The sequence below is a fragment of the Rutidosis leptorrhynchoides genome, chromosome 11 (assembly GCF_046630445.1).
Source record: "Rutidosis leptorrhynchoides isolate AG116_Rl617_1_P2 chromosome 11, CSIRO_AGI_Rlap_v1, whole genome shotgun sequence".
Lineage (NCBI taxonomy): Eukaryota > Viridiplantae > Streptophyta > Magnoliopsida > Asterales > Asteraceae > Rutidosis > Rutidosis leptorrhynchoides.
Window position 1 is genome coordinate 157,522,501 of NC_092343.1, and position 10,974 is coordinate 157,533,474.

Below are 10,974 nucleotides of genomic sequence, written 5' to 3' on the forward strand. Positions count from 1 at the left end.
TAATAATAATGTTAATAATATTTATGATGATAATAATTATTAATAATAATATTAATAATATTAATAATATTGAGAGTAATAATACTTGTAATTGATGATAAATAATAATAATATTAATATAACAAATTAATATTAATATATAATTATTTACAAATAATGGTTCGTGAATCGTCGGAATCATATCGAAGTTAGGTTTAAATTTGGTCGAAATTTTCCGGGTTGTTATAGTACCTACCCGTTAAAAGAAATTTCGTCCCGAAATTTAGTTGTTGCCATCAATCGGCGTTGTTCGTACATAGACGAGAATATTTACGTTTTATTTGGTCTTCACGTTCTCAGGTATGTTCGGGGCCTTGTGTGAATTCCAACAGATAGAATATTGTTTTGTTTCAAAAGTTAAATCATACGAACCATAAATTCTACAGGTTCTTCGATGAAGTGCATTTTATTATTAATGCGGAGATCATTCAAAATGACGATGTTATACAAGTCATTTCAGTAAATTGGATACATGAAATGTGTCATGAAATTTGATAGAGATCTTCATTGTTTACAACAAGAATATTTTAATGATGAATATAAGTTGAAAAATAAAGTTTTATCACTATTGAATAATATGGATAAAACGATTCGATTATAGGAAGAGTATAAATGAAGCTATCGTAAAAGAGTGAATGAGAAAAATAAATGTTCGCCTTAACTTTTGACGTAGTCACGATTGATTTTCGGAATTCAAGGGATTAAAGGAAATCTTCGTAATCCATAAGATTTGATTATCCGGTAATTAAGGAAATTTTGAGATTTATTTTATTAAATGCGGTGTATTGCCTCGATTGTTGTGTTTGGAATTTTGCTATAAATTAGCTTCTTCCGTTTCATTATCTTTACCACTTCTATACTTTCTTCCTAAATTCATACTTCCAAAAGATTTGTTAATATGCACAATCCCGTATTGATACTTGTTATTATATTGACCATATATGCAGTCATTCTTCTTTTTCATTTACCACTAGAGGAATTTGTTTTCTTCTACTATTCCCTTAGGGTTATAATTTTTTTAATTCTCCCGTGTCTTTACGTTGTAATACGTATTGATATACACGGTTTGTAATTTCAGTATCATTATCGGGCTTTATATTTTCCCTGATATGTCAGAGCTCTTTGCCTTTTTTCTCTTCTCGACTCTAAGTAAAGTGAGTAATGGTCCAGAATTTGTAGGTATGAAGTTTCGAATGAACCTACTGTTCTAAGCGTAATATCACGATTTGATTTGATAAATTACCAGAATTACTAAGGATAGAACTATCAAGAATATATGTTCTTGATATGTTCAGAGGTTAAGTAGAATGTAAGAGTCGTGTAACATGACAAATGATGATTATAAAGTCTATGAATCATCATCTTCCATTAAACATTTAGCATGACTTACTATAATATAATCACGTTGGCCTGACGTCATTATATTATACTAACTCATACTTCAATTCCCAACACTTCTTCAAAACATTTATAATTTAAACTTGAATTTTACAGAATATAGAAACTAATCAGTTTCCTTTATGATATCGTAAATAGATAATTAATTGTGGACAAGAATCGTTATGAAGATATCTTCAGAAATATAGAGGATATTTATAACGAAAGATACGATAATATCTTAGAATTTCTAATTTCGAAGGACGATAAAGAAGATTTATCCGTAAAGGTTTAGTGTCAGGAGCAAGGTATTCGTTAATGACTTCAGCAGATACTGAATCATTTGGATTCTTTGAAGGCATGTTTAGTCCTTGTGATTTGTCCACAGCCTCCTTCATAGTTTGCTCAATCCGTTTTCCAGTTCCAAATATGAGTTTATACCATTCTTTATCATCAAACTTTTGGCCCTTAAGACCTTCTACAATGTTTCCTCTGCATTTAATGCAACCATATTTGAATCATTGGTTATCAATCCGAGATGTTTTCAAGAAAATTTATTTTTAGATGATTAAACGCTGATTGTAATCGTCAACGGATCTAATGGTTGACGAATAGGTGTTGCTGATTTCAAAAGTAATGAATGATAATTTCGGTGGTTTGATGTGATAATTCATCATAGAATACGAATGAATATAATTCATGAATGTAGTGATCTTTAGGAAGATAACACTTGCTAAAGCTTTACTTGAATTTTGATATGTCAAAATCAGAACATGTAATTGAATTTGTATGTAAATGGTTGTTCCTTAGTGAGCGTATACATATATCATGTGGATATAAGTAGGATAGCTACTGATTATTTGAATCAGAATTTGAAGAATGTACAATGTAAGATATTAATGTGAGATATAAATATTTCTCGGGTTTTACGTACCCGTTAAAATATTTTCACAATTAACAGTTTGTACAAAAGAATTTTAAATTACAATCTTTATGAAGATATACGTTCATATATGTATTCTTCAGATATAATATAGATTTAACGAGTTAATATATTATTAAACTTATTTGATTTGCGGTTGGAAAGAAAATAAATAATCTCCAAAACCTTAGAGATTTCATAATTGTTGCGAGAAATTTCGCTAATGAAGTTATAAATCAATAATTCACCGTTCATTGTTATTGATATACCTCGGTATATGATGTTGGTGCTCGTGAAATCCTTGTGAAATTCACAAGACACGAATAATGTTTTTCTAAAAAGTTTCGAGTACATCGAAAATAGAAGTATACAATCAATCATGTATTTGAGTAATACAGTTGGTTTATTATGAAATGGAGTTTATTGTGTTGAAGTAGTGATTAACGATTGTTAAGTCATTAACGAAGGATGTACATTATAGCATATTAGTGATATGAATTAACCAAGTAGTACATACTAGTTAAGATTCACACGTAATAGCTTAGTACGAAAAGATTTATTATTGTTTTAAAGAATATATATATATATATATATATATATATATATATATATATATATATATATATATATTTATAAAGTATACATATATAATATTCAGGAAGAATGAATCAATACATCTTAACTCATTATTACTAATATTCCTTGGTATCTAGGGGAGTATGATGTTGATGTTTGAGGTACTGAGTATGATGTTGAGGCGTAGGATGCGGATGTTGTTGTTGGTGGTGCTGGTGCTGTTGGTGGTGATGCTGTCGGTGCTGGTTATGGTGCTGATGCTGCTGATGCTCTTAGATTTTGCACCATATTCTCCAGAGCCACTACTCGAGCGCGAAGCTCGTTGACTTCTTTTATTATACCGGGATGGTTTGCATTTCAGACAAGGGGATGAATAAGATCTATAATTCTAGATATTATATATTCGTGACGGGATACCCTGGAAATGAGGGTGAAAATGGTGTTCCGGATTGGTTCGCCGCTAAGTGCTTCAGGTTCTTCACCAATAGGAAAATTTGACTGGTGAAAGGGATCTCCTTCTTATCGTCTCCATTGATTGAGTCGACTACGAACCCATCCTCAATTCATCCAGAATAGATGATGGCTGATTGGTTCGTTTGTTCCGGTTACGCTGCCATTGGAGCTCGAGGAATCAGATGAGAAATCCATATTATGTGATTGGAATTAGGGTTTTTGATATGAGTGGGTGTTGAATACTGAATGATATATTCGTCTCCTTGAATATGTATATATAGCAAAAAGATTTTTGTAATTTACGGAGGAAATTTAGGAAAAGTGTTAGATAAAGTCTATTGGGATAGATATGATAAGATATGATTTGTCTATACTCCAATAATGGCAGTATGACGTGTCGAGATCATAAAATGATAAGTATGTAATCTAATAATCTTTCGATTAAAGACTTTCAATTCACATACTGTGATAACCCAATGACATTTTTCGGTTCGCAAACCGATGCATAAAGGCATAAGGCATATATGTACGTGATATATAACAGGGAGTTATATACGTTTGAGTATGAATAGTAACAATTATAGGAGTTTCAAAAATCATGGATAATGTTTCATGTAATACATATGTAATACACAAAACCATGATAAATGACATAGGAATGTCAAGAATTTCTGAAATCATGGTGTTGCATTTAAATGCGGTGGCGGAATTGGATAGTACTTAGGACAGTGAGCAAAGTTCTTAGATTGGCTTGACATTCTAAGATAAGTAAAGTTTCTAAAATATAGTATAGTATTTAACAATTAAAGGCAATAATTAAAGGCACTATAGTCAAGGAAAGTTGTAGTCCTACATTGCTAAGGTACCTAATTGTATAAGGCACACATAAAATGCAATCCTGGTTCTCTACAACAAACTGCTCTGATACCAATCTGTGTCGTCCTCCAGATAGGGCCTGGAAGAATCACGTCAATAAATATATCAAATTACAGTTGTATAAATGAGAACGACTCTATATGAGACATTTTATTGAGTTTTGCAGCGGAAGATAAATAGATTACATTGTATTTAATGAACAATGCATTAAATGTCTTTAATTGATATGATATGAAATGCATGACTCCAAGCATGACAAGCAATCATCATCAAAGCAGCAGATATACAGCGGAAGCAATATTTAAGTACCTGAGAATAAACATGCTTAAAAAGTCAACACTAGGTTGAGTGAGTTCATAGGTTTGTCATAATAATGATTTCAGTAATAGTGTTAGACCACAAGATTTTTGTTCATAAGCTTGGTCTCGCAGGGACCAATTAGTAGATCTCGCAGATCCAAAAGTTATTCATAAAGTTGGTCTCGCAGGGACCAAAAAGTAGATCACGCAGATCCAAAAGTTATAAATAAGCTTGGTCTCACATGGACCAATTAGTAGATCACGTAGATCCAAAAGTTGTTCATAAGCTTGGTCTCGCATAGACCAATTAGTAGATCACGTAGATCCAAAAGTTGTTTAAAGTTTTCCCCAAAGACAAGTTGTGTTTATACTTGTCGATTAGGGACTTAGTCGGACATAGTCGGGTATAGCATAGTTTAAAGTTGGTACTTGTGTCTAGCGTGTAAAACAGTTATAAAAGTTGTGCATGTATTCTCAGCCCAAAAATGTAAAGAGTAAAAGGGAATCAAATAAACTCACGATACTGTATGATATTTTGTAGTAATTACGAGTATGATGGCACTGAACAAGTGCAGAGTTGTCCTCGGATTCACGAACCTATATCAAGTATATATATTAAAACATATACTTGTAATCGAACAAATATATATATTATTTATATATTTGTAGTTATATAGAATTTATACTAAATTCCATTTAGAAACATCTACTTATATTGTATCTTAAATTATATGCTATATATAGTTATTTTGTATATATATATATATATATATATATATATATATATATATATATATATATATATATATATATATATGTATATATATATGTATCTTTAGTAAAAATCAATAGTTTGTTATATGTAAGTTTTTATAAAAAAAATGTTAATATGTTTGATATATAGTTATATGAAATATTAATAAAATTATAGTATATGTAATAAGTATATTTTTATATACAAAATATTTATCTTGTTAAAAATGATAGTCTTTATAACACTGATTGCTTTAATAATAATAATAAAAATAACTTTATTAATAATGATAATACTAATAATAAGAATGATAATGATAATAATAATACTTATGTTAGTAATAATAATAATAATAATAATAATGATACTAATACTAACATAATGATAATAACAATAATAGTATGTGTAATTTTCATAATAACGATATTAATAATAATCCTAATCATAATAATAATAATTAAATGTTCATTAATACTTATATTAGAAATAACAATAATGATAATACTCTTAATTTGATTAATGATAATGATACTTGTAAATATTAGGAGTAATACCAATTATCATAATAATAATAATTTTGATAATAATAATAATAATGATAATAATAATAATAATAATAATAATAATAATAATAATAATAATAATAATAATAACAATAATAATAAAATTAATAATAATAATAATAATAATAATAATAATAATAATAATAATAATAATAATAATAATAATAATAATAATAATAATACGAATAAATGAGAACTACCTTAAAGCTTTTTACAAAAAAAAAAAAAATGCAACAGACGGGACTCGAAACCGTGACCTCTAGCTCATATACAAACGTCCCTAACCATTGACCCATCCGCTATTTTTCTGATTTAATTCTCAACCTAAATATATTTATTCAATATATCTATCTGATTCTCTATTCTCTCTTTTTCTTCACATAAACAATCGACCAGAGGTAAAATCATAACAATCAAATTGATTTTTTTTTTTAGTTTAAAAGTCATAATGAAACAGATTACAACAACATTGAATTAACAGAAAAAGAAGAATAAAAAAAAAAGTAGCAGCAGGTACTGAATACGCGTATGAACTCAAGGTTGGGTTTTGATTTTAAGGCTGTTGTAGATCTCGTTTTCTACATGAATTAGGTTGAAAATCCATCCTATAAACTTTCTACATGCTTAATTTAACTTGAAACATAACAAAAAATTCAAATTCGTCGATGAACAATGGTTTGACTTTTTAAAATCGAAACTTTGACCTCAAAATTAGAAATCGATAGGAAGAATTGGGATTTAAGATTTTGCAGATAGATTGAGTAAAGGATTCCTAACATAACTGCATTTATAGATTTTGAAAAATGTTTCAAAATCGAGTTTTGGGAAATATGACCAAGAACAGAAGTATCGACAAATTTTCTGTTTAAATTCATAATTTTTTTTTTGCTGTAATTGATAATTGATAATGTTGATGGAAAACTGGAATGATTAAAACACAAACATCTCGATTGTTATATAATGAATCCATATGGGTCGTTTAAGCACACACATGAAGAAAAATAAATAAAAATAATTAAAAATATATAATATCGATATGAAGAATCAATGAGGGCAAAAAAAATAAAAAGGAGATTTGATTAATAAATATATAACTGATTGTACATCGTTTTTGACTTTCTGATTTATTTTTATTTTTTAACTAATTATTAATAGATATATCAATAATAATAATAATAATAATAATACTATTAATAATAGAAATACTAATAATAATAATAATAATAATAGAATTAATAATAATATTAATAATAATATTATTATTAATAATAGTTATGTTACTAATAATATGTAACAGTAATAATAATGGTAACAATTATTAATAATAATGTTAATAATATTAATGATGATAATAATTATTAATAATACTATTAATAATATTGAGAGTAATAATACTTGTAATTGATGATAAATAATAATAATATTGATATAACAAATTAATATCAATATATAATTATTTACAAATAATGGTTCGTGAATCGTCGGAATCATATCGAAGTTAGGTTTAAATTTGATCGAAATTTTCCGGGTTCTTATAAACACAGCTACGGGTTTAACCCAAAATTCGCCATTTCTTGCTCTAGAGCTCTTTCTTACCTCAAAACTAACCAAATCGACTACAATAAACATCAATAAGCATAAACCCACAAGATTTTGACACAAACAACATGTGATGCCCCGTACAAAACCATCGTGTACGAATCATCAACAACAGGATCATTACAAGGTTAAGTACTATATGCGTTTTCAAAAAGAGTTTGCATTCAGTAATAAAGTGATGTCTAAACCAACATCGAAAGTTTTACAATCCAAAAGCATGCTTCACGAAGTAGAAGCAAATAATAAGAGTACGTGACCCAAAATGGTCGTTACAAATCATAGTTCAAAGTACTAAAGTTTGAATGCAAAATATAGTGTTTCATGCAGTTGACATCTCTAGAGCAGCGGGAGTCTACAGCAAGTCAAGTAATACAGCGGAAGCAAGCCTTAAGCACCTGAGAAAAACATGCTTAAAATGTCAACACAACGGTTGGTGAGCTATAGTTTAAGTATAACAGTAATGTAAGGTAGGCCACGAGATTTCAGTGCTACAAAGAGCGTTTCAAAATAGTATGATAAAGTATATGTTAACTGTGGGCACTTGGTAACTAACTTAACGTTTATACCCCCTGAAAGTACACTTGGCAAGTGCATATGTCTACGAAGTATTAATCACTCGTTAAATGCTAGCGCGACTAGCCTGAGTGGGGATGTCAAACCCTATGGATCCATATCTAAGATTCGCGTTCACGGTTCAAAAACCAATGATTAAACGTTGCCGAGCTAAAGGGAATGTTTGTGCCGTTATATAACCCACACATATATAAGTTTTTAAGTACTCGTGCCTAGTATGTAAAACATAAAACTTGCATGTATTCTCAGTCCCAAATAGTTAAAGTAAAAAGGGATGCTATAACTCACAATGATAATGTAGTCGTAAAGTCGGTTCGGAAAAGGTGTGCAAGTAATCGGTCCGAAGGTCCTCAACCTAAGTCAAATAGTACTAAGTCAGTAAATCGACTTAATAGGTTTAAAAGTATGTAAATAAGGTCTTATGGGTCATCATCATTCATCATCAACAAAAGGCGTAAAGTAAGTTTCGTTCATGAAAGTAGTTTACAACAAAGGCTGAGTTCGGTCAGTCACCACGGCCTCTACACCTACTTAAATAAGGGGATACCAGTGGCCATGGCTCCTTATACGAGTCTTTTAAGTGTGGTAAAATTTACAGAAGCAAACTCGTCTTCGTTTAACTGTGGTGACGGTTTAAGTGCGAGTAGGTCAGAAATTTCTGCGCAACGTTAAAAGGACTTAGTGACGATCGGGGGGCCATAAATCCTAAATCGTAACTCGGATGAAGATGAGTCTTAAATGAAAAGTTATCTACACGAACTGAGATAACTAAAAATCAAGGTTACAGTAGCCCAGGTGTACTGGTCTGTTACAGAAACAGCAAAACAGAAACTGTAAACAGAAAACAGAAAAATAAATGGACATAGTGACGTTCGGAGGGCCATAGACTCTAAACCGTAACTCGGATTAAGACGAGTCTTATATGAAAAGTTATCTACTCGAAAAGATCTATTTGAAAATCATAATTACAACAGCCCAGGTCTAATGGTCTGTTACAGAAACAGTAAAACAGTAAGCAGAGAACAGGAAAGCAGAAAATAATGGGTTCCGGTGAGTTTGGTGCTTGATGTTCATCATGGTTCTCATCCTTGATGCCTATAGCTTCAAGTGTACAACTCATTGATGTGTTTACATCATCTTTACCATGGTTTGACCATCATAACCCAAGTGCAAGTCTAATTAAAGTCATTAAGTTAAATATTAAGTACTAACACTTGAACCTTTACTTTAGTGAAACCATAAGTTACATAACTTTGATTATCAACTAGTAAAGTGTAATTAAGGTGCAAGAATGGAAGTGATAAACTAAATAAACAAGTAACAAGTTCATGAGTTTCATACTTTTAAAGATTCAAGCCTAAGTCTTGATCTTTAGAAAGTAAACTTTTAAGTTTACTAACATGCATTCAAATAACGATTTTTACAACCCATGAACTTCCAATCTTTTAAAACAATAGAGGTAGAACATAAACTAGAGAGTTTTGTTCTTGCATGTTCCTTATTAACACAAGATAAATGAAGAATCAAGCTAGAAAGTTTGCTTCTTAGTAATTTGTATGTAACAACAAGGAACTAGTAATCAAAACAACTACAAGTAAGTAATAATAACAAGAACAAGTTACAACAAGTAAATGATGATGATGAAAGGGGTGTTTTGGTTCGGTTTTTAGAGGAAAAGAGGAAGAGAAAAGAAGTCTTGTAACTTACAAAGTTTAGAGAGAAAGGAGAGAAAAATGAAATGCAAGATTGAAGTGTGAGTTTGAATGAGAGCATGCTAGTAATATGTAGTCAAAAAAAAAGTTGGAATCCTCCCCCCCCCCCCCCCCCCCCCCCACTCACCAAGGCCGACGGTTTTGGCCATCCAATGGGGTGGTCAACATGCTAGATTCTTGTCTTGGGTTGTGGTGTTGGTGTTGATTGGTAAAGGTTTAAGTGTATGGGGAAAGGTTAGCATGCTTGTATGTGTTGTTACTAATTTAAGCTAGTTATTCCAAGACTTATTTTAACAAGTTACTAGCATAATTAAAATGGGTTAGTAAGTCCATTAAGGTGAGGTAGGGTGGGCTCTTTAAGTCCATTAACACAACAAGGCCCAAGTTCAAGTAATTAACAAGTAAATCCAATCAAAGTCCAAGCAATTAACTAGTAACCTTAGTTAATTAAAATGATTAATAAAACTAATCATGAATGTAAATAATATGTGAAAATATTATTCGTGTAAATTTCGAGTGTCACAAAGGCGTTTCGGGCATCAAAAGTCATGTACGGTTAATCATGGCAATAAGTAAATGTAATAGCATACGTTCGTATAATCAAAAGTATTAATAATAATAATTATTAATAAATAAATGTTGGAAAATCCAGGGTCGTTACATCACCCACCTGTTAAAGAAAATTTCGTCCCGAAATTTAAACTGAGGTAGATGGAAGAGTCGGGAAAAGGTGAGGATACTTCCGCATCATTTGATCCTCTCGCTCCCAAGTAAACTCAGGTCCTCGTTTGGCATTCCATCGTACTTGGACGATCGGAATCTTGTTGCGTTTCAAAGTTTTGATCTCACGATCCATAATTTCAACAGGTTCTTCCACAAAGTGGAGTTTGTCATCAATTATAAGTTCTTCCAGTGGTATGATAAGTTCGGGTACAGCAAGACACTTCTTCAAGTTTGACACGTGGAAGGTAGGATGAACTGAGCTCAATTGTGCTGGTAGATCCAAACGGTAAGCAACGGGTCCAACACGTTCCAAGATTTCAAAAGGACCAATGTATCGTGGGTTCAACTTTTCACGTTTTCCAAAACGAATCACACCCTTCCAAGGTGCAACCTTCAACATTACACGATCACCAACGTTGAATTCAAAGTCTTTACGTTTAAGATCGGCATAACTCTTTTAACGATCGTAGGCAGTCTTAAGTCTAGCTTGGATCTGAGCAATCTTCTC